This window comes from Danio rerio, chromosome 21 (genome assembly GCF_049306965.1).
Source record: "Danio rerio strain Tuebingen ecotype United States chromosome 21, GRCz12tu, whole genome shotgun sequence".
Classification (NCBI taxonomy): Eukaryota; Metazoa; Chordata; class Actinopteri; order Cypriniformes; family Danionidae; genus Danio; species Danio rerio.
Window position 1 is genome coordinate 7,823,085 of NC_133196.1, and position 19,288 is coordinate 7,842,372.

General features: G+C 36.7%; 1 protein-coding gene across 3 annotated transcripts in view; it reads left to right on the forward strand.

Annotated features, from left to right (window-relative positions):
• col5a1 (procollagen, type V, alpha 1) overlaps window positions 1–19,288 on the forward strand; it is a 229,113-nt gene that overhangs the window by 38,768 nt on the left and 171,057 nt on the right. The window lies entirely within an intron of this gene.

The following is a 19,288-nucleotide window of genomic DNA, read 5'->3' on the forward strand; positions in this document are numbered from 1 at the left end:
ACTTGGGACAGTAGACCGGATCATTACTGGCCCGATTGGGACAGTGCTGCCTTGTCAGTCACTAACATTTAATTTGTCTGTGACTATTTGTCAATTGCGTGCATTTAAAGCTTGTGCTTTTAAGTCTTTAAATGCTACCTTCTCTGTAATGTCCTAAACAACATATTGCTTTCTGATTCGTCTTATATGATTAATTTAACCATGCTATTTTTTTTTGTTACCTGGTAACAACCAGTACAGCGTAGAAACAGCAACATGTCAGCAACATCAAATTATAAGGCTAAACAAAAATGTCTGTCTCTAGCATCTTGGAAGTAGATATTTACATGGAAACAACACGATAAAATAAAAATTTAGTGATGTTATGCATAGTTTGCTGTCAGTTTGACAAGTCAGCCAGCTTTTGTTAAATAATTTCAAACTGCAATAAAATACCTCCACATTTTCCATACTGCTGTTTTTGTTTGCATAACACTTATATTTACAATTGTTTTTTAAGTATTGAAATTCTAGATTTACAGACTTTATTTTTGACACATTATTTAAAATATGTGGCTAAAAAATAGCTATTAACTTATCTTTTTTTTTTTGGTGGGGCCAGTGAAAATTTTGGTAGGGCAAGTAAAAATCTAAACCACTTGCCCGATCGGACCAGTAGAAAAAATCCTTAGCGTTGAACCCTGCGCTATTAAAAACACGACCGAATATTTTGAATAAGAAGCTGTAATGTAGCCGTGGCGGGATGCATTTTGGTGTGGCGCCCTGTCACGGAAGAATGAATGTAGCGGAAACCTTGATATATAGACAAGAAAAAAATTTCGCCTTGTTATGGCAAATAATATGTCAAAATTAAGCAAGTTTTTCCTTAAAACAAACAAAATAATTGGCCAATGAAGCAAACAAAATAATCTTGTTTTTCCTGCTGACAGAAGATTATTTTGCTTGCCCCATTGGCAGATTAATTTGTTTGTTGTAAAGAAAAACTAACCTAATTTTGACATTATTTCGTAAAACAAGACAATATGTTTTGCTTGTCTAGAAATGCTATTTTGGGCGACACAGTGGCGCAGTGGGTAGTGCTGTTAGCTCACAGCAAGAAGGTCACTGGTTCGAGCCTTGGCTGGGTCTGTTGACGTTTCTGTGTGGATGTTCTCCCTGCGTTGGGTTTCCTCTAGGTGATCCGGTTTCCCCACAGTCCAAAGACATGTAGTACAGGTGAATTGGGTAAGCTAAATTGTCCGTAGTGTATAGTGTGAGTGAGTGTGTGGATGTTTCCCAGAAATGGGTTGCAGCTGGAAGGGCATCCGCTGCTTAAAACATGCTGGATAAGTTGGTGGTTCATTTCTCTGTGGCGACCCCAGATTAATAAAGGGACTAAGCCCAAAATGAATGTATTAAATGCTTTTTGATTTCAGAATTTTTAGATATTTGGACTAAAAACAAGACAAAATTTAAGTACGAAAAGCATTTTGGCAGTGTACTTCTCTTAGCTCATCCACTTCCTGTAGTTTTGCGATTGAAAATGATCAGAAGGGAAAAGAGAGAAAGAGTTTTCCTGCTTCTGCTCCTTTCACTTTCCTGTGTGTGTTTGTTAACGCCTCTGGTCCAGTTTGGAGGCTTCTGAACACACACTCACAAGGAAGAGTGTGTGTTCAGAAGCCTCCAAACTGAACGCCAAACAGTTTCCCAACCCTGCATGCATATTGAAAGCGTGTGTGTATGTCATGCTCAATCGTAGGTCAAAAATGATGAATCACTTTATCCAGAATGACCTCAGTGACCCCAGCTGCAGTTCAGCCGCCCTCTGCTGAAAACAAACACCAGTCTGTGTTGAATACTGAACATTTGTTTGATTTCCCTGATGTTATGAAGGAGATCCAAGCTAGCATTAAGGCATGTGATCAGTTTGCTAATTACATCCTTAGCTAAAAGAGTTTAGCTACGGCAACCTTTAGCTATTCAAACTTGTTTGGTAGTTTTCTGCACTGTGTTCCACACACTTCCTTCATGTTGTCCCAACACAAATTGATTAAGTTAACTTATCGATTAAGTTCATTCATTTTCCTTAGGCTTCGTCCCTGAATTATCAGAGGTCGCCACAGTGGAATGAACCGCCAACTGTCTTGGCATATGTTTTACGCACACTCATACACTACGGCCAATTTAGTTTCTTCAGTTCACCTATAGCCCATGTGTTTGGACTGTGGGGGAAACAGGAACACCTGGAGGAAACCCACACCAACACATGCAAACTCCATACAGAAATGCCAACTGACCAAACCAGCGACCTTCTTGCTGTGAGTTGACCTAAAAACTCAAAATAAAATATATTCTGTAACCTTTCTGCTATACCAAAAAAAACAGCTTAAACCAGCCTAGGCTGGTTTTAGCTGGTCAACCAGGCTGGTTTTAGAGGGGTTTTGGCCACTTCCAGGCTGGTTTCCAGCAATTTCCAGCCTTGACCAGCCTAGCCAGGATGGGAGCCCAGCCAAAACCAGCTATGTCCAGCCTGAACCAGGCTGGTCAAGCTGGTTTTAACTGGATTTAGCCGGTCATTTTCCAGCCAGACCAGCTAAAAACAGGCTGGAAATGGCTGGAAACCAGCCTGGAAATGGCCAAAACCCCTCTAAAACCACGCTGGTCAACCAGCTAAAACCAGCCAACCAGCTTAGGCTGGTTTAAGCTGGATTTTTTCAGCAGGGTGTTGATTCATGCTGATTTGGCAGTGCTGTTACTTTTTCAGGAAGTTTAAATCTAGTATATTTGCATTACAGCAAAGCTCTTTAATTCAGTCTGATTTGATTTAAGCAGCTTTGGAGAAGCTTAATCATTTATAATGTGATCAAACAGTCAAGTTTTGACCTGTTGTAAACTGAACTGAACTTTTTTCTCTTTCAGTCATGATACATTATTTTTGTCCATCAAATATACTGTTACCTATCACATTTATTTAAATATTTAAGATCAAAATGCCACTAACTTTCAAATTTTAGGCCCCGTTTATACTAATGCATTTTAGTTTTAAAACGCATAGGTTTTGATATGGTTATGCCATCCGTCCACACTACCACTGAGTTTTCGAGTGCCGAAAATGGAGCGCTTTGAAAACAGGTTTCACTTTAAAATGTTGCTGCTCCAAGGGGGAAAACAGAGACATCTGAAAATGGAGGCGTGGCTGCAGACATTCTCCTATCTGATTGGAGCTTTTTCTCAATATCAAGTAGTTCAGTCGTGCATCCTTTCCTTGTACGTTCAGACTTCATAAGTCTAATATTTAAAACAAATTCTCAAGAACATGTCGGGTAAATCTTCAAAGAGAACAGTGTACTTCAGGGCTATTCAATTGGCGGTCCGCGGGCCGAACCCGGCCCCCGAGGCAATTAGTTCCGGCCCTTTAAAAAGTGTGACCAAGACATCAAAAATAAATTTGGTTCAGTCGAAAAATGGTCGCTATTGTTATGAAATGACCTGTGTCTGTTCAATACAGCACGAGCTGCAGTTGAAGGCTGCGCAGAGCGTGAGTCACCAAAGCGAGTGGCGCAGGCAGCCGAAAACATTTGGATATGTTTGTAGAAAAGGCCTTTTGTACAATTTTGAACAAGCGGTCTAATAATTCAAAAGGGCTAATAATTCTGACTTCAACTGTATATGATAATATGTATACTGCATATATGTGTATATATGCCACATATAGACAATATTGAGGTGCATTTATGTGGATATACAAGCCAAATAGGTCTCCTGTATTGCTTCTTCATATCCACATATAAGCCCTTTATGATATGTCTCCTATATAGCTCATATCTCACTTTGGCAACTGTCATACATGATGCCTTGACTAGGTCATATTTTTATTATCAAGGCAATAACTAAGAACTAACTTTAAAAAAGTGCAAAAAACGTATGTATATGCCGCTCAAATTTGGTATCACTTGTAATCGGCATGTTATGGATTTTAACTTTGGCAAATAGATGAGAGGAGATGGAAAGCTATGTTGTCTACACGTTTTCCTGAAACATTTACAAGGTCAATTCTTTCTCATGAAGATAGTGGAAAAGAAAGATATATTACACAATGGTTTGTTTTTTTCCTTCTTTCCTTTATTGTTGTTTATTCTCTTATTTTTGTTCTTGTACTATATTTATTTCTTGCACTATTTTATTAAGTACATAAAAATTACAATTTCTTTTAAATAATGTTGTCTAGCAGCTGTATTTTAACAATTTTACTAACATATAGGTGAATATATATGTACCCATATCAGGCCCGGATTGACTAATCGGGAGGACTGGGAGAATTCCCGGTGGGCCGGTCCATCTTTAGGCCATGAGGGCCGGTGTCCCTAGCTGCTTGCACTCTCAGCAGTTGCAATTTTTTTCATTCATTTGTTTATTTGACCATAACCTCACTCTATTTATTCATTATTTTGGGCAGCTCCACTCTTTTTATTTATTTTCTCGCAGCCCCGTGAGCAAAATGCCGCCCGCAGGTTAATGATGATGTAACTATCATTCTCCCCAAACAGCGGCACCTTAGTGAATATGAATTAATTTCATTGAATATTACTCCTGCTCAATGAAAATCAGATGATTCACTACATTAATAAATCTGACATACCTTGATCAGAAATCTAAAAAGGGGAGAAAAGGAGTAGGGTACAAAAAGAGTAGACATCAATAGCAGCAGATAACAGTGCAATACTTATTCTTTATCCCGAACACATCAGCTTAACAGTGCCATCTTGGGCTAGTGGTTAGCATGTTATGTTACGATGCTGCCGATCCGAGTTCGAATCTCACCAGGGTAAAATATTAAATACATTTTTTTTTCATTTTTAGTGTTAAGACATATAAAACTGTTTGGGTTACTACTTGGGGTACATTTTTTTTTTTTTTTTGTGTGACGACCGTTACAAAGCACTGGATATCTATAAAGAATGAATGTTCTCATATTTATGAAAAACATTTGAAGTTCTAAAGCAGCTGTGTCCTTAAAAAAAGACGTGTTAGTGTCATTTGAAACTGAATTGGAAATAACGCTGTTTTCATATAGTCAGTTGTCAACTGAGGTGGGCCGGTCTAACGCCCTATTCACACGGGGCTTCAGCGTCAACGCTTGACAGAGGGCGTGTCTGAAGTTGGAGCTGAAACGATCGTCATAGAAGCGTCAGCCAATGAAATTCAGTCAGCAATAGGCCACTGTCTGAGCTGGTGTATTTGCATACAGCGATCTGATTGGCTGACGCTTCCGTCGGCGCTTGAAAAGTTGAGCTGGTCCCAACTTCTGCAGCGAGGAACGCTTCTGAAGCAGCGCCGACGGATCCACAATGCAGTTCGGCAACGCCTGACGTCACCCATTCAAAGTGAATGGGAAGCGTTGACGCTGATGCCACGTGTGAATAGGGCGTAAGGCTTGAAACTCCAGAGCTGAAAAGGAGCCCCACTCCGGCCCTGACCCATATATGTGCATATATGTACATACATATAATATAGGAAAACGGACAATTTTATATATGTCTGTAACGTTCGCTTGCAGAACGTATTTTGGATAAGTGTGTGCTTTTGTTTGTATGTGGGTGTGTCATTTCATGCATGTGTTACAGGTACGAATGACATTGGAGGATCCGCATTTCGTGCTGATGACGTTGGCCGCTGACGCTGGGTTTGCGCCACCAATCGCTGGTTGGTGTAGCGTTTAAAAGCAGAGCCCAAACTGCAATGGCTCTCTCTCTCTCTCTCATATATCAGAAATCTATATCAAAACCTATATTAAAACATACAGTTGAAGTCAGAATTATTATACCCCTTTGAAAATTTTTCTTCGTTTTTAAATATTTCCCAAATAGTGTTCAACAGAGCAAGGACATTTTCACAGTATGTCTGATAATATTTTTTCTTCTGGAGAAAGTCTTATTTGTTTTATTTCGGCTAGAATAAAAGCTGTTTTAAATTTTTTAAACACCATTTTAGGGACAATATTATTAGCCCCTTTAAGCTATATTTTTACTCGACTGTCTACAGAACAAACCATCATTATACAATGACTTGCCTAATTACCCTAACCTGCCTAGTTAACTTAATTAATCTTGTTAAGCCTTTAAATGTCACTTTAAGCTGTATAGAAGTGTCTTGAGAAATATCTAGTCACATATTATTTACTGTCATCATGGCAAAGATAAAATAAAACAGTAATTAGAAATGAGTTATTACAACAATTTTGTTTAGAAATGTGTTTTAAAAATCTTCTTTCCGTTAAACAGAAATTGGGAAAAAAATAAACAGGGGGGGCTAATAAATCAGGGGGGCTAATAATTCTGACTCCACTGTATATGTTTATATAGGTTCTTTCTATGAGGGTTCAGAAACTATAGGTGAAACGCCAGTGTGGACGTGGATCATTTTCATATTAAAACACGGTTAAAACTAAAACGCATCAGTGTAAACAGGGCCTAAATATTAGTAGTATTCAGAGCAGCTTTTCAGAATAGTATCAGATCTCAGTGTTTGTATGTGTGTGTGTGTATGTGTGTGTGTGTGTTTTTTGCAGTAAGTTAAGCAGTGTGTATTTTGTGTGTCGTGTGGTTTTGGATGTGGTTGTTTTGATGTGTTTATGTTTTTGGACTCTTGTGTGTGTGCGTGGCATCTGTTTTTCTGACAATATGTAATTAAAAGTTGGCACTGGTACCCGACACATTTAATGCTGAGAGATCAGTCATTAATGTTAATTGAATTCATGCATTTTCCTGTGCATTTTATCTGCAGGCATTTTAGTCTAATTATAATAATCTCAGGAAATGTGTGTGTGTGGCGGTCGGAGTTTAGGAAGAGGAATCGGTCCTATAAGTGCGGCATTATGAATGGGAGTGTTTACACACACCTGAGCTGCGGTCTGAGGGGTGTTTGTAGAGGGAAACACCGCAGTGACTGAGTAAATCTACATAGGTGATGTTTCTGTTCCTCTGGGGCACTGATTTAAGAGGGTAAACACACACACACACACACACACATGCAATGTAAACACTAGTGCTGAGTGACTGTGAGGTGAACTCGAGGGCTTCACCTGAGCTGCTCCTCCTGTGTGTTTGGCCCACTTTAACATGATGTTTTACAGGATGTTGAGAGATCCCGCTTAACCAGAACTTGTGAAGTAGGTTGTAAAACATCACATTCGCTTCAGTATGTACACATATTCCCACTCGAGCATGCAAAATACTGACAGAGTAGTTCATCTAAGGTCAGAATTATTAGGCCCAATCTCTGTTTAATGGAAAGAAGATTTTTTTCAACACATTTCTAAGCATAATAGTTTTAAGAACTCATTTCTAATAACTTTATCTTATGCTGAAGGGGGCTAATAATATTGACCTTAAACTACTTTTGTTGTAGCTGAAATAAAACAAATAAGACTTTCTCCAGATTTTTTTTTTTTTTTGAGAAATAGGTTAAAAAACGACTTGTTCAGTTAAATTTTATTTTAGAAACATTTGAAAAAGAAGATGATTTACATGAGGGCGAATAATTTTGACATCAACTGTACATAATACTGACACTTAATGCTGCACTGAAAAAAAGAAGAAGAAGAAACTACCATATGCAAGTCGACAATCCTGTATTTAAAGCCATGAGGCTCTTTTTAAACACTTTCCAATGGGGTTTAAGGATTTTTTGTTTTACAGTAAATTTTAATAGTATTAAATCACTAAAATGCACTTCTTTATGTGACTTTACCAGTGTAATGAAGTTTATTTTAATGTTTTATAGTCTGTTTAGAATCTAGAGAGCAAAAGTTTGATACGCAATTTTGAATGCAAATTTTTAAAATTATTAATCATTATTTAACTTATATTCTGATCTGTATTAATACTGTAAAAAAAATGCCTTTTTTTAAAGATAAAGTTCCTGAAACACAGGCTTTTTGTGAAAACGTACTCCCATATTTATTTCTGGAGAGCGCAAAATATGCAGCCAGAGCTACGTATAGTTGCATTTGTCTTTAAAACAAACGATATGGGGTGGTATGATGGTGCAGACGACTTCTATTTCTTTTTGCGCTACAAGCTGACCACTTGCCTTCGTGTGGACGGCTTTTCTGTTGTTACCAGTTTGCATAGTAGCTCGCCCTGTACATCGGAGGACTTGAGATGTAGAGAGGAGTTGACCGCGACGATGAAGTTAGAGTCTGGTGAAGAACGCATCCAGAACAGTTCAGTCAGTCTACAGCGGCCTCTGGTGGATGTACAAAAGATGGCACTCCCAAGAGAAAAATAAAAAGATATGAAAAATAGTACACAGCGGCCTCTGATTGATTCGTGAGAACAAAAACTGCAAAAAAAACGTACTGCCTGGGACATATTTCACGCTCTCCAGAAATGTATATAAGGGTATCCATAATGAGCCTGGGTAGTAACAAAGTGTGTGCATGCATATATATATATATATATATATATATATATATATATATATATATATATATATATATATATATATATATATATGTATATATATATATATATATATATATATATATAGTTGAAGTCAGAATTATTAGCCCCCCTTTGAATTTTTTGTCTTTTTTTAAATATTTCCCAAATGATGCTTAACAGAGCAAGGAAATGTTCACAGTATATCTGGTAATATTTTTTCTTCTGGAGAAAAGTCTTATTTGTTTTATTTTGGCTAGAATAAAAGCAGTTATTAATTTTTTTAAAAACATTTTAAGGTTAAAATTATTAGCCCTTAAAGCTATTTATTTTTTGATTGTCTATAGAACAAACCATTGTTATACAATGACTAGCCTAATTACCCTAACATGCCTAGTTAACCTTATTAACCCAGTTAAGCCTTGAAATGTCACTTTAAGCTGTATAGAAGTGTCTTGAAAAATATCTTGTCAAATATTATTTACTGTCATCATGGCAAAGATGAAACTAATTTGTTATTAGAAATGAGTTATTAAACCTGTTGTGTTTAGAAATGTGTTGAAAACATCTCTCCGTTAAACAAATTGGGAAAAAAGTAAACAGGGGCGCTAATAATTCTGACTTCAACTGTATGTATCTTCCTAAATACTTTAAAAATTAAACTATTTATTGTTTGAGCATTAAAATTGTGGTTTCAGCAATAATAATAATAATAATAATAATAATAATAATAATATTAATAATATTAATAATAATAATAATATTATTAATAATAATAATAATAATAATAATAATAATTATTATTATTATTATTATTATTATTACTATTAATACTAGTACTAATAATAATACTTATGTTTGACAAGATGCATTTAACTGATCAAAAGTAATATCAAATATTTCAAAAGATTTTAAATAAACTAAGTATAAATGCTGTTTAAATAAATATTGTATAATCATCAAAATTGTGGGGTCAGGAAAAGTAAAATAATAATAATAATAATAATAATAATAATAATAATAATAATAATAATAATAATAATAATAATCTAACATTAAAAAAGGCAAAAGATTTGGGTTTTAAATAAATGCCATTTTTGTTTAACGGCTGGAGAAAAGGCTGCTGAGAAATTCATCTTTGCATAACAGAAATAAATTCTGCTTTGAAATATATTGAAATAGAAATGGGTTATTTTAAGTTGCAAAGATATTTTACAATTTTGTCTTTTTTACTGTATTGTTTATCAAATAAATGCAGCACTGGTGCGCAGGAGAAACAAAAGCACCAAAATCTAGAAAACTAAACAGCAAAAATGTGTTACAAATATCTTTACTTTTAAGCATGTTGTGTCTTGTTAGATCTAATATTTTATGTTTAATGCTGTAAGTGGGTTACTGGGTCAAACTGTGTTCTTGATTCCCTGCTATGTGTCTAAAGCTGTTCATGAGGGGAAAAAAACAGCTGTAACATCACCTCCTTTTATAGCTTTTCCCCTAAACATCCTTAAGAAAATATCCATATACTTCTGCACAAGCTTGACCCCCAGCTAATGCTTTATGAGGTAAATATTAGCTCTGCCTGCAAGCACTCAGTGTTTTCTCACTCAGCGCAGAGCGGAATGTTGATACAAGCAGCATCTGTGCATGTTTACATGAGAGAGAGTTCATTATACACACGCTTTAGCCATGCGTTTGCTCTTCTTTGTGGAATAAATGTGAGCAAGGCCTTCATATTTGCAGCCATTACCACAATTATTGGTGTTAAATCATGTAAGTGTGTACGGTTCATTAAATTCGAAAGTGTTTGTACATATGCACACTAGAAAGATTCATCCTTATCTAGTGTCAGCACTTCTATTCCCAAAATTTGTGAGTGATTAAATGTATTAAAACAGATTTGTAGATGTTTTTTTCCTAAATGTTACATTGTTAATGCATTTTTACCATCTTCGAAAGTTTGTTGTTGTCCCAAACAGTTTCTTTTCTGATCGTCAAACTATGGTTTTAGTGTTGACACCTTGAGGATGAAGATAGCAGTGGAAAAAATCTAAAATGCCCATAGTTGTGTAGTTGGAAAATATGGAATGCCATTGGGGCCAAAAATCATTTAGTTTGACTACCTGTAAAAATGCACTTGTTATGGAAGGCAATGTAACGTCTGATGTTTACATTTTTATCTGTACATACTAGTATGCCATTACGATAACCTTTATGTTTGTTTACATATTTTCAAAAAATAACTTTTGCTGTTTAAGTTAAGTTAAGTTACTTATTTAAAGTAAGTTAAACAACACAAAAGATTTGTTTGGGACAACTTGAATCCATAAATTAGTAAAGATGTTTAAGTTAGCTTAAGGCTGATTTTTACTTCTGCGTCAGGTGTACGTGTAAACCCCGGCACAACCTTCACGTGGTTGCACCTCTCAAAAATTGTAACTACACGTTTCAAGCTCTGTGATTAGTCGGTTTTGTATCGGTGACGAGTATGGGTGGGTGCTGAGAGTCCAATGGAGCGATTGTTTACAAATGTCAAGTCCTGTGAAGGAGCTCCAGATTGAAACGTTTGTTTTGTTAACCTTATGGTTAAAGTTGTTGCATGTTTGCCAGTTCCCACCTCTGAATAAGTGACTTTGAGCTACTCGTAGTGTTCAGAAAAAACAAAACGTCCACGAAGAAACTTTACACAGAGGAACATAAAAACCTACTGCTAGCTAGCATTTTGGAAGTGTTATTGCAGAGCAACACAAACAGCACGCAGAAGTATAAACGCACGACTACGTGCAAGGCAGGCAGGGCCGGCGCGTCCATAGAGGCGACCTAGGCGGCTGCCTAGGGCGGCAGTATAGAAAGGGCGGCATCCAAGACACCTCCCTTACCACCCGCGTCCTCAGTTATGTCCGCGACACCTTACTCAGTACCCGCGTCCTCAGATATATTCGCGCATAGACGACAGAATAGAGAGGGCGGCGTCAGCGACACCTCCATCATCACCTGCGTGTCCTTAGTTATATCCGTGTATAGGGCGGCAGAATTGAGGTCCACGACACCCGCGCGTCCTCAGTTATATCCGCGCATAGGGCGGCAGAATAAAGAGCGCAGTGTCCGCGACACTTCCCTCCCTCCCTCCCTCAGCACCCGTGCGTCCTCAGTTATATTCGCGCATAGTGCGCCGGAAAAGAGGTCCGCGACACCTCACTTCATTTTCATAACCGGTCAGTTTCGTTTTCACATTGGGGTTGAGGGCGGCGTGATCGTCCTCTGCCTAGAGCGGCAGTTCAGCTTGCTCCGGCCCTGAAGGCAGGCGCTGTGGGTAAAGGCGATCTCTTGCTTTTAATCGACTTGTGTTGGGACAACATGAAGGAATTGTGTGGAACTCTGCGTTTTTTACAGTGTATATCTCAATGTACCTTTGTCACATATGCGAATATGGTCTCAAATATAAATAATTTAATTGGCTGTTGTGCTTGTTGACACATTGACATGGTTAAACTATGTCAAAACTGTTGTGAGTTTTGGCACTGATGACCCTCCATATAAGCGTACATGTAAAAACCTTGTACTTTTGTTTTAAAGGGATAGTTCATGCAAAAATGGAAATTCTATCATCTTTACACATCCTCGAGTGTTTCTGTTAAGCATATAAGAACATATTTTTAAAAATGTTGAAAGCCTGTAACCATTGACTTCCATAGTATTTGTTTTTCATGCTTTAGACGACAATTGTTGCAGTTTTTTAGCTTTCAGCTTGTTTTCAAGAGAAGAAAGAAACTCAAACAGATTTAGAAACACTCGAGGGGGAGTAAATAGTGAGTAAATCTTCATTTTGGGGTGAACTGTGCCTTTAATTTGCTCCTTTAATCCATTTAACTTTGCCTGCTGCAAAGTTTAAGTAGGTTTTTCTTTCCCACAGTTTTCTAAATGAAGCGATATGAAAGTCTAAATTAAGATTTTTTTTTTTTTTTTCTGACTGACATGCCATTATCATCAAGTTGTTAAAGCGTGTCATTTTAAGACCTATATATATATAAAACAGCTCATTTTGGGGAAGCCCTTGCAGCATTCTTTCATCGTTAAACCATAGCGATGTGTTTTACCTTGGCAAACCTCATTGCTACTTTGACAGGGACGGCCGAATATCTTTGGCTAACCAAAAAACCTCAGCGTGGTTCAGCGAGTCAAATCTCTGACGCCTCTGTCTCGCTCTTCAGTCCTCACAGGTGCTTATCATGGCTCCGAAACTAAACTAACAATGCCATTACAGCATAATCGGTTTAATTATCACAGCTGCAGTGCAATTTTAGTGTGCATGCCTAAAACTAGCGTGCACCTCTGATTATAGTGTCCCATCGGTGATGATGTGTACGGTGAAGTCTTTTGTGAAAATGTGTTTGTGTTGATTTTACATTTATATCACATCAAATGCTTGCTAAAGTCAATTGCATGAGGTTCGATGTGTGCCAAAATAAGCAGATTCGCAGTTGGTGTTTGTTAATGATGCGGTCTAGGGTAATGACTTGAAACGGTAAAATCTGTTCTACTGTATTGTGCTATGTGTGTTGTAAATGAAAGCGATAGTTCAGCCAAAAAGTGATCATTTACTTACTATTTACTAGTGGTGGGCAAAGCGAGGCTTCGTGAAACACTGAAACAGTCGAAGCAAATGTGTCGAAGCTTCGAAACGTTTCGAAACCCCACTCTACAGTGACATCTAGTGGTCATTTTTTATGTATTGCACTGAAACAGCTTCAGCAAGGAACAGTTGAACAAATTGAGGGATTAAGGCCAAATTTGTATGATAAATCCTTCAAGTAACATAGTATAGTGGTTAAGGTGTCAGACTTCCATGTGGTGTTAATAGGTTTTGAAGCTAGGCTATGGCAGTTGTTTTGAAATGCGTTAATACCAATTGGTAATGCTTTGCTCTTGTATCGTTTTGTTTCAACATTGGTCTGATATCCGAATGAACAATTTGTGAATAAATATGTCTTGTTTTTGTCTTAAAACAGGGTTGTTGCTAGATCAAAAACGGTGGCCTGAAGTTATCAAGAATTATTTATATTATTCATTAAATTTCCCATTTATTGTATTTTATTAATGTCTACCTAAACCAACCATACTGTAAAGATATTTATTATTGTTTTACAGTGTTACAAAAATGATGCTAAATTGATGGCGTAACTGCAGCTGTATCCTATTTAGGTTACACAAAACAGAAACATGAAAAATACATAAAACCATGAATTCAGAGTATTTGTACAAGTCGGGATTCGAACCCAGAACATCATGCAAAACATAGAATCAAATAGCAAACACACAGTCGTCTAAGCCATATGACACAGAGATTGATTGACCTTGGCAGTTAAATGAGGATTCGCCAGGTCTCGAAACGTTTCTAAGCTGATCGATGCTTTGAATCGCTTTAGTCACGTGACTAGGTGTTTCGAAACACTTTAGTCACTTGACTTGGGTGCTTCGGATCATGCTTCGGTGCAGTGTTTCGAAACACTTGCGCTTCGGTATCTCGACACTGTGTCGAAACATCAGTTTCACGTCAGCCATCCCTACTATTTACTCTACCTCAAGTGGTTCCAAATCGTTACTTCTTTACTCTGTTGAACTCAAGAGGAGGATATTTTGAAAAAGCTGAAAGCCTGTAATCATTGACTTTCATAGTGCACTGTAAAACCCAACAGTCAACTTTATCAAATGAAATGAGTATAGTTAACTTAAAATTGACTGATTGTAGACAGGGCTTCACATTAACATCCGCCAAATGCGGGTAGATTTCAGCTTTGGCGGGTTAGACAGACAATCTCACTAGCCACTTTGGCTGGTTCAAAATAATTTTTGAATTGTAGTTTTCCTAAAAGCAGGGTCCGGCAATTCAAGGATGACCCAATATGCGTGTAAATGTGATCTTAGAATCGAGAAGTAAAATAATTGTGATCATGCGAGCAGAAGAAAGCAAATGAATACCGAATGAGAGGATGATGATCACTTGCGCTAACAGCTGATGTGGTGCGCGCGACTGCTTAAAACGCATGCGCGCGACTGCTTAATGCGTGCGCGCTCCCGAATCGTGAAGCAACCGTGTCTGGAACAGATTCTGGAAACGCAACTATCATCGGTTCTCTTTCAAATAAGCTTGACAAAAAGTGATTATTTTGATTGACAAAAGTAATACCTTTTTAACTTTTACGTAATATTTAATTGCAAATCTAATTAGATTCACTTTATTTGGTAAACAAAGCAAGTCTCTTATATAATATCTCTACTAAAAGACAGAAAATATTACTGTACAAACTGCATTGTACATAAATCAAATGAACATTTTCATATTAGTCAATAATATTACTGTTATTAGTTAAAAGAAACGAAATAAATTTAGATTTACACTCATTTACTCAAGTAAATAAACAGAATTAATGATGGGCTAAAAATCTGCTGAAATCTGCGGTATTCTGCGCGCGCAGATTCCGTGTTGGCCTGCTAATTACTGAATAAAGTATCGCCATTTGTAACGCCGTTTATTTATAGCACCGTTATTCCATCACTGATGGAGACATAGCTAATGATGACAGAATTTAAATTTTTGCGTGAATTGTCCATTTAAGTTGCAATTTTGCTAATTAGACGTTTGTTTGAAGCCATAATGAACATTATATTCTGCTTTCCTTTGCGTCATTCCTAAACATTTATATATATATTTTTATTTATTTTTAATTCCCAGGTTATGTTGGTTGATTCATCTCCCGAATTCTTATTGCCAATCCTAAGCCAACTGGAAATACTTGTTTTGGTTCAATTTGGAATTTCCCCAACCAATGACGAGCCAGGGCAAAGAGCTTAGAATGACCAAGAGGCGACACTCAATTGAACGTTCCATTGCAGCAGCAGCACCCAGCCACAGCCCCAGATTCCGCCATTTTGGAGTCAAAGCGGTCGGCGATGGCAAGCAACTGCTTTGTTTTTTATTCATTTATTTAAAAAGCGCATTAAAGCTGAGAAACAACCTGAAAGACGACAATACAGCACTTACTATCACAATCATCAGCCCTTTTAATAGTTTATTTGACAGACTTATAATATGCTGTTGTTCTATTGGAGTTTTCATTCCAAAATGGCCGACGCGCCTCTAGTGGCTGTTTCCCAAATCACACTAGAGTGTCGCTTCTTGGTGATTCTATGCTCTTTGGTAATAGTTTATTATTGTTTTGATTATAATACATACACTTTACACTGTACAAATGACTGAGATCACTGTTTTCACACAAAAACAATTCCTTCATGTTATCCCAACACAAACTGATCAAGTGAACTATTTTCTTTCACAAATTTAAGTGGATTGAACATAACACAACTGAGTTGTACCAAACAAATCCCATGAAGTTTGTTGTTTTGGCTCATTTTAAGCATGTAGTTTGAACAAGCAGCAAAAAAAAAATTTAAATAAATAAAAAATAAATGTTTTACTGGCAGATGCCATTCAGAATTGAAAAAAATTTCTTGGTCATTCTAAGCATTTTGCCCTGGCTCGTCATTGGTTGGGGAAATTCCAAATTGAACCAAAACAAGTATTTCCAGTTGGCTTAGGATTGGCAATAAGAATTCAGGAGATGAATCAACCAACATCACCTGGTAATTAAAAATAAATAAAAATATATATAAATGTTTAGGAATGATGCAAAGGAAAGCAGAATATAATGTTCATTATGGCTTCAAACAAACGTCTAATTAGCAAAATTGCAACTTAAATGGACAACTCACGCAAAAATTAAAATTCTGTCATCATTAGCTATGTCTCTATCAGTGATGGAATAACGGTGCTATAAATAAACGGCGTTACAAATGGCGATACTTTATTCAGTAATTAGCAGGCCCACACGGAATCTGCGCGTGCAGAATACCGCAGATTTCAGCAGATTTTTAGCCCATCATTAATTCTGTTTATTTACTTGAGTAAATGAGTGTAAATCTAAATTTATTTAGTTGAAGTCAGAATTGTTAGCCCCCCTGAATTATTAGCCTCTCTGCATATTTTCCCCCCAATTTCGGTTTAGCGGAAAGAAGATTTTTTTCAACACATTTCTTAACATAATACTTCTAATAACTTATTTCTAATAACTGATTTATTTTATCTTTGCCATGATGACAGTAAATAATACTTTACTAGATATTTTTCAAGATACTTCTATACAGCTTAAAGTTAAAGGCTTAACTAGGTTAATTAGTCAAGTTAGGGTAATTAGGCATGCCGTTGTATAATGATGGTTTGTTCTGTAGACTATCAGAAAAAATATTGCTTAAGGAAGTGAATAATTATGACCTGTTTTTTAAAAAATTAAAAACTGCTTTTATTGTAGCCTAAATAAAACCAATAAGACTTTCTCCAGAAGGAAAAGCATTATAGGATATACTGTGAAACACTCCTTGCTCTGTTAAGTAAATATAAAAAAATAATAATAATTAAGGGCGAATAATTCTGACTTCAACTGTATATTCAAAAAGTAAAAAGACGACACTTTTTAAGGTTAGGGTGCGCCACTTCTGATCCAAGCGCTCTTTTTAGCTGCTGCTTCTAAGCAGCAGTGAAATGAACAGACGGCCTTTGATATAAATACTCAAGGAAAAATGTAAACGCTGTGAAGCATCGCAGACTAAATCACACTGACCTGATCAGAATCACAGAATAAACACTGTCTGTCTGATTCATTCTTCAGTGGAAATAAGAAGTGTGTGTTGTGTGTGTGCTGGATTTAGTGGTTTACAAGGACAGTTTGTTTTGTATAATGACATTAGTATGACCTGGGTGTACTCTATTTCTGTGGTTTACGAATAGATGTCTGATGTCCTTGTAATTAAAAATGCTTCAAAATCCTACTCAATGGGGACGTTGACATTCATATTTTGCCACGTTTCCTGTGAGGGTTGGATTCAGGGGTAATCTGTGTGTATGTGTGTACTGGTTTTAGTGGTTTACAAGGACAGTTTTTTTTGTATGGTGACATGAGTATGACCCAAGTCTACTCTATTTCTGTGACAGACACGCTTGATGTGCTTGTAATTGTGTGTGTGTGTGTGTGTGTGTTTGTTTAGTTGTGTTTCTCTTTCTGTGTATGTGCATGTGTTTGTCTCTGACTGTCATTCTGTGTGTGTCTCAATCCCTGTGTTTGTGTGTGTGCCACTTTTTGTGTTTGTGTTTTATGTCTGACTGTCATTCTGTGTCTGTGTGTGTCTGTACGTCGCTGTGTGTGTATGTGCTTTTGTGTCTTTCTGTGTGTGAGTTCGTCTGTCTGTCTCTTTCCTTGCGTATGTGTTTATATGTGTTGTGTCTGACTGTCTCACTCTCTCTCTCTCTGTGTGTGTGTGTGTGTGTGTGTGTGTGTCGCTTTGTGAGTTTTTGTGTATGCATCTCACTTTTTGTGTCTGTTGATCTGTTTGTCTTTGTTTATGTGTGTGTATGCATCTCTCTTTTTGTGCATTTGTGTATCTCTTACTGTGTGTGTGTGTGTGTGTGTGTGTGTGTGTTTGTGTGTGTGTGTCTGTGTGTATACTTTTCTATGTTTGTGAATGTGTGTTTACATTTAGATTTAGTCATTTAGCACATTCTTTTGTCTAAAGCGACTTAATATTTAGGAGGGATTCAACAAGAAGAGTGTTTCTGCAGGTGGTTTGTCAAACCCACTCACCTGTGTGAGGGTTTTTATAGAAATATGGAGTGATTGTAAGAAAGTGTCTAGTGCAAATGTGCAAAACTGCTGCAAGTGTGGGTTAAAGTGTCCAAGAGATGAACTAGTGAGTTTCCTACAGGTGGTTTGTCAAACCCACTCACCTGTGTGAGGCATGTTTTGAGGATGTCAGGGGTTCTTCATCTTCACAGGGCTCTTCATCTGTGTGTATGTGTGTGTTTGTGTATTCTGTCTCTGTATGTGTTGTGTATGTCTCTTTGTGTGTGTCTGTGTGTGTGTGTGTGTGTGTGTGTGTGCGCGCATATGTCTCTTGTCTCTTTTTTGTGTATGCGTATATGTCTGTCTCTCTTTTATGTGTTTAATTGTTTCTGTGTGTATGCATGCTTCTTTCTGTGTTGTGTATGTCTCTCTCTTTCTGTGTGTTTGTGTGTGTGTGTCTCTGGAGTGATTTTAACAAGCTTCAGCTGGAGTAGTTTTGTAGACAATGAAACTGTTCCTTAAGTTGATCACCTAAACGCACACAAACACTTCAGCATATGTGTGTGTGTGTGTGGTCTTCATATCTGTGTGTGTGTTCAGTGTTCATATGGTCAGTCGACCTCTGTAATGCTCGTAAAACCCTCGTCTGCTTCTGCCTGTTTGTCTGATGGGTTTTTTGGATTTGTGGTTTCGTGGGCACAGATTTGAATGTTTATTACACACATCTATAGTGCTTATTATTTTAGCTTGTTTGCTGATACAATTAAAATCTTTGTATGGTGGTTTGTTGTCATACGACCTCAGTATTTTGGTGGTGTAATTCAGTAATATTGATTTAATTCAGTATTCTGTTTAAAGATACTATAACTAGTTTTTAATTTGATAGGATAGTATTTAATATGATAATATGATCTGATGACAAATTCTGTCAATATTATTATTATTTATTATTATTATTTTTTATTATTTATTTATTATTATAATTATTATTTTGGAGGGTTCTTAAATGTGAGGTAATCTGTAGTAAGTGCTGATTTTTTTTTGTTTAAAAGTATTTTCAATATATTACAACATTTAATATATTTATGGTAAAGGTATTTTAATAAATATATATATTTTTAAATGTATCTACTGCATATTCTTTTATTGTTATACACAATAAAACACTAAGTTAAAGCTATTTTTATTATGCATCTTTTT